This window comes from Pangasianodon hypophthalmus, chromosome 15, assembly GCF_027358585.1.
Source record: "Pangasianodon hypophthalmus isolate fPanHyp1 chromosome 15, fPanHyp1.pri, whole genome shotgun sequence".
Lineage (NCBI taxonomy): Eukaryota > Metazoa > Chordata > Actinopteri > Siluriformes > Pangasiidae > Pangasianodon > Pangasianodon hypophthalmus.
The window spans coordinates 11,097,894-11,103,893 of NC_069724.1; positions in this window are offsets into that span (position 1 = coordinate 11,097,894).

Genomic DNA, 6,000 nt, shown 5'->3' on the forward strand with positions numbered 1-6,000 from the left:
GATGCGTTTTATAAATCCACATTAGTATTTCCAAACCCTACTCCTGGTGAATGGCATTAAATTATATAAAATAAATTCCCATTTTATTTCCACTCTTTCTTTAAGTGTGGAATATTGGAGTAGAAGAAAATAAGAGTAGAAGAAAATTCTTTAATGATGGTTTTGTGTGTTGGTTCTCTGTGAGCAGGGCACCACCACAATTCAATTATAGTCTGTTAATCTGCTATAGGCCCCAATTATAAATAAACAGACCTGTATTAATGAGGCCTGTGGTTCACATTTCAGAAATTAATATGCAATGAAATCTAGTTGTCATGAACAGGGACCATAACCTTTTCTTTTATTTTATCAGCTGGCTTTCTAATCAAAAATAGGTGATTAAAAAAAAAGCAAAATCCGCCTCAAGAGCAGCTGACACAAAATCCCGGTCTAATACTATAATGCAGTAAGACAAGTGCACCCCCTACTGACTGTGGTTATAAAGAGTCTAAACTTGCAATTTTCCTGCCTAAATACAGCTATTATTTTATTTATTAAATATTTATTATTTCATATTTCATATGTCTCAGTACTTGGAACTAAGATCACGTAGGATTCAGCAAAAGAGATCATTAGGGACAGATTTTTTTTTTTCAACCTCAGTATAACTGCATGTACAGTGAGGTGGAAAAATTTGCATTCCCTAACAAACAAAAAATGAATATAAGTAATGTAATTTATCCCAACAACACATTTATTCTTCATTACATATTGAAGGAATTGAGATATGTAAAGAAGTAATGAAAAATAAGTCAAAGAGTTCGTCTTCGTGTATCGATTCATTTAATATGCGAAAGTAAATCTTACAAAATTTGCAACTTTTGATTCGTTTGATTCACTAGCCATAGCAGCACCCAGAAACACTGTGCAAATAAACAAATTACATCTTCATCATTTAGGGAATAAACATTAGGAGTCAACCGCTTAAAGTGACCAGGTTAGTGCACATTTTGGTGTGTAAATATAGAAAAAACGTTTGATCTAATTCACTCAGAGGAGTCATTCAAAGAGAAAGAATCATTAATGAATCATCTAACTGGCCGGTTGATTAATTTGGTGTACTATATAAGTCATTTAGGTGTATAATACTGATGTGGGGGTTGAATGAACCCTCAAAATATGAATCATCACAGCTTTAGTGTAGTGATCAAGGACACTGAGAATGAGGAGAGACTGAACAAGCTAAAAAAGGCCTCATCAATCATCTGTCAGTTAGAAGACACAAGCAGGCCTGTCCCCTTGTCTCTCTGGCCCTCTTTGACATCACTGCTGTCAGATCTGTGCATGAAAAAGCATGGCTTAATGTCCTGCTGTTTGATAAGGACATGCACTGGCCATTAATATGTGGAATAAATCAGACTGAAGCGTCTCCTGTAGCCCGCAGTGTTTAGCATCATGGAGCTTTTCAGTGTGGACTTTCACAATCCTAAAGTAAATGCTTATGAAAAAAACTTATTTATAAATGAAAAGGACACTTCTAGCCACTAAAAACATCTAAAAACATGCTTGGGGTCTATGTTTCACCAAAAGGATGGTGATTAGAAGAAGGAAGAAAAGATGCCACAGGAGCTGATGGTGGCATCAACTGATCTGATCTAAAAAGTTTTATTTTTAACATTCAAAGCCTCTGTTGGAGACAAATCATTGTGCATGCTTGAATGCAGGGAATTAATTATTGTAGTTTATTTAGAATTTGGCTGGCGCCAGTCATTAAAGCTGTGATCGCACAATTTGCAAATCATCGGCATGTCATTACTCACGTCTGGGAAAAGCTCCAGATCTTAGCAGTAATCCAGGCCAGAGACGTAAGCTACAGTACCTTGCGATTTTGATATTTGGTATTATGCATGATGATAATAATGCCTCATGGCACTGATCCAGTGTGTAAAGTAAAAAAGGAAATAGCAGTAAAGTATGTTTGCATTCGTTTCTGTTCCACAATTTACAGTGCTTAAGGACAGACAAAATAGCAGATTGGAAGAAGGATAAAGGAATGCACTGAGAACGAATTATAGGTTGGAGAATAAAAAACATATAAGTTGCATCTTAAATATGATAATCACAGAGCACTGTTCTTCCCATAATGAAATGCATTCATTTATATAATATACATACTTTATTTTGACATGAAACATGATGGTGTGCTGTTATAGTAAAATTAAAAAATTTCCTATATCAGCACATCCCCGAGCATTTTATTCCTCTTATATACCACAGCAATCTGCCAATAATTAAAATTTTTTATTAAAGAACAAAACCTTTTATTCATTTATAGTTACTTAATGTTGTGGAACATCAGCGAAACAAGTTCCTATTATCACTTATGTTATAGCAGCTATAAACAGTCATTACCTCACCAGCCTCTCTTTTAACTCACTTGCAAATCACAAGTTTATATGAATGTCCTTGTTCTATTTTTATCATGTCTACATAACAGAATAAACAGAATAAAAATGTGTAAATGTTCATATGGTGAAGTTTTCCAAAAGAAGATGTTTATTTAACATTTATGGAAGGATTCACTGGTGTCAGCGCTTTGTAAAGTCAGAGGTAAAGCTGTAAATTGAAGTGTTCTGACACCCAATTTCTTCAGGGCAGAGGAGATTATACTTGTTTACACCAGTTAAGTGTACTGCATCGCATTACGTTCATCACGACTGTGAGTATCATCACGGTGTGTATATAAATCAATCCAAAATTGTATTATCAATAAACGGTGCAAAGAAAGTACATATGATACAGTTTGTCACCATATAAAGACAGATAACTTCAGTTAAATAATGTGGTCCACTGCTTGACATTTCATTCACATCATCATCATGTAATGCAGCAGCTCTGTGAACCCCATAAGCACTCTTGTGTGATCTAACAGCTATAATGTGTGTATTGAGTAAGTAATGGACTGTTTGGTTTCCACTCTGACCAGTGTAAGGCTCGAGTGAAGAAGCGAGGTCTGTGTTGCTCAGTCAAATCCCCGTGACAGTGATGTATGGAGCAGGTCGGCCGGTGCTGGACTCGCTCTCGGTGTTCTGCAATAGGTGATGAATGGATGTGCCTTTCCGAGCGTGTTGTGGATGTATATCACCTTAGTCCCCTCAGGACGAGAAGATCAGTTAAAGCCAGGCTGTCGGCCAGGTAATGTCACCCCCACCTTCTTCTTGCTGGAACGAGAAGAAAAGTCTAAGGACTTTTGTTTTTTACTCGTACTTTTAAAAACATGAAATGGCCCAAACAGGAGCAAGCAGAACTGTGGGTTCTGGCACAACCAACTTGAGGGACCTGACAACAGTAAAACTGCATCATCACTACAGCGTCCAACCACATCATTCAGTCCAACATTGAGAAAGTGCTCAATTTAAAACATGGGTTCACGCATGCAAATGAACCAATTTTTTTCCTTGTCAGATCTGCACTTTGATTACACAGCTTATACCACTTGGTATAAAAGTTTGTTAACAATAGATTTTTTTTTTATTTCATCAACAATAAAGACACGAAGATGAAAAATTTAAAGCATGGCAAAAGCAAGGAAGCGGTAATATTTATTGATTCTAGCAGGAGAAGCCTGTGATTATAGATTTTCGAGGAGCAGGATGACATTAATAGGCTCAAACAAAATGAAGCTGAGATACTATCACACTTATTTTATATACTACTATCTAGTGAATTTTTAGAGTAACCTCATAATAGGCAGTTGAGAGTTGACATGAATTTAATGAATAAACTAATTATGTATTAAGAGAACAAAAAGATGGTCTAAAAGTCAACATTCCCAGCACAGACAAATTGCCTGACCAAAAGGCAAACAATACAATTCCCTAGGTTGATCATACTGAACATTTCTGACTTAACACTGCCACCTCAGTGTTTAATTTTCCTCATTTCCTCACTGATCTTTTACATTCACCTCAGATGCATTTTTCCATCACAGCTTTATTGAAATCAGACATTATCATTTCATCAGCAAATGGTGCAATAATGATAGTCTGTTTGCTGATAAGCGCACTCCAAAGACACATTAACAACCTAGCTAGTCACATGCTAGCTAGACAGCAGTGTTGATAAAAATGTGCTAATCACATTCTGATAATTTATGTTCAAATGGATTTTTGTTTAAACATTACAAAGTACACATATAAAAAGATTTTAATTTCTTCTGATTTTGATGAAAATATGAAACTAACATTTTAACGATGCTATCCATGCACTAAGAACCTCTGTAAAATTGCACCTGATATGTTCAGAAAATTAAATGACTGCTGTTTACTGGTGCTGTGTTTGTGTTATAAAATGTTCACTTTTTCAGAAATAAACTTAAATGAAAAAGAACTAAAACAGCGCAATGTTAATTTTTTGACACCAACAACACTGTCGAACCAGCCTCTTCTTGCATTAAGTTTTACATGTTTGTTGTTGCATATTATGTGATGCATTATGCATAACCAACCAGGAACAAACAGTACCGCTAGCCCTGTTCCTAGCTGGACCTAAGAAAGAAATATCATTTTATATAAAACCAATATTATAAATCAAAAAAAAATTTTTTTTTTTAAATAATGCAATGATATATGAATGAGAAGATGGCAAGCATTGAAATAAATCTAATAGAAGCTGAGTATAATGCCAATAAATTTCTGCATGAATAGTGCTAGTTGTAATTAACAACTAATCACTGCATCTTTGGTTTCATTTATCAATAATACATTAAAACCACTGAGAGGTGAAGTTAATTATCATTGATTATCTCGTTACAATGGCATCTGTCATGGGGTGGGATATATTAGGCAGCAAGTGAACAGTCAGTTCTCGACGTTTATGTGTTGGAAGCAGGAAAAATGGGCAAACGTAAGAATCTGAGTGACTCTGACAAGAGCCAAACGATGATGGCTAGAAGGCTAGGTCAGGGCATCTCTAAAACAGCAGGTCTTGTGGAGTGTTCCCGGTATGCAGTGGTTAGTACCTACCAAAAGTGCAAAGAAAGACAACCGGTGAACCGGAGACAGGGTCATGGGCACCCAAGGTTCATTGGGGAGCAAAGGCTAGCCTGTCTGTGTGATGCTCTGGGCGATGTTATGCTGGGAAACCTTGGGTCCTGGCATTCATGTGGATGTTACTTTGTTATTTTAAAGCAGCTTATAAAATAGCCCTTGATCCAGCACATCCTATTATTTTACATTTTGTTTTCTATATTGTTTTCATGCTCTGACAGATACACAGGCACACAACTTGAAGCCACAAAACACTAAATCGAGGTCATGAAATCGTAAATTGATGGTGTCATGTAAGCTATTTTATCTCATTTTAATTTGCTATTTTGATTTGTCCCTCTATAGTACTGCGTTACCTCCAGGCAACATGAAATTTTTGGCTTGCTGCAATAAAAAACAACAACCAATTTTCGAGTCCATTCTTCATGAAGAGGGAAGGACCCAATACTTCCAATAGAAATGCAGAAAATTGGTCATATGATCCATTGGCAGCCAATCTGATTCTTCTTTCAGCGGGAGTGCACATGTGCTACAGCACCATATTTTCTCGAGTAAAAATTTATCCTTTAATCATTTTTCATCCTAGATCAAAATGTGATCCATGTTTATTGATAAGTCAAGATAATGTATGTTAGAAAATCCTGAAAATGTGCACGTTGCCCTGAGGCAACAACACACCATAATGGAAACACACTATAGCTCATAACAAAGCTATTAAGTAGCTATATACGTATTGCATTTGCAAACAACAGTTAGAATGAGCCGAGATTTTTTCATCATAGCCATGAAAGAGCCATTTTTTAAATTTATATATATTCTTTTTTCAGATATTACGTTAGAATTGTAGTACATTATTCTATTAGATATAAGATGAATGCCTCTTTATTCTACCGGACATCAAACAAGTATAAAGAAGATGGAGCACTCCCAGTGGATGACAGTGAGGATGAGATTGCATTAAGTGATGAAGATG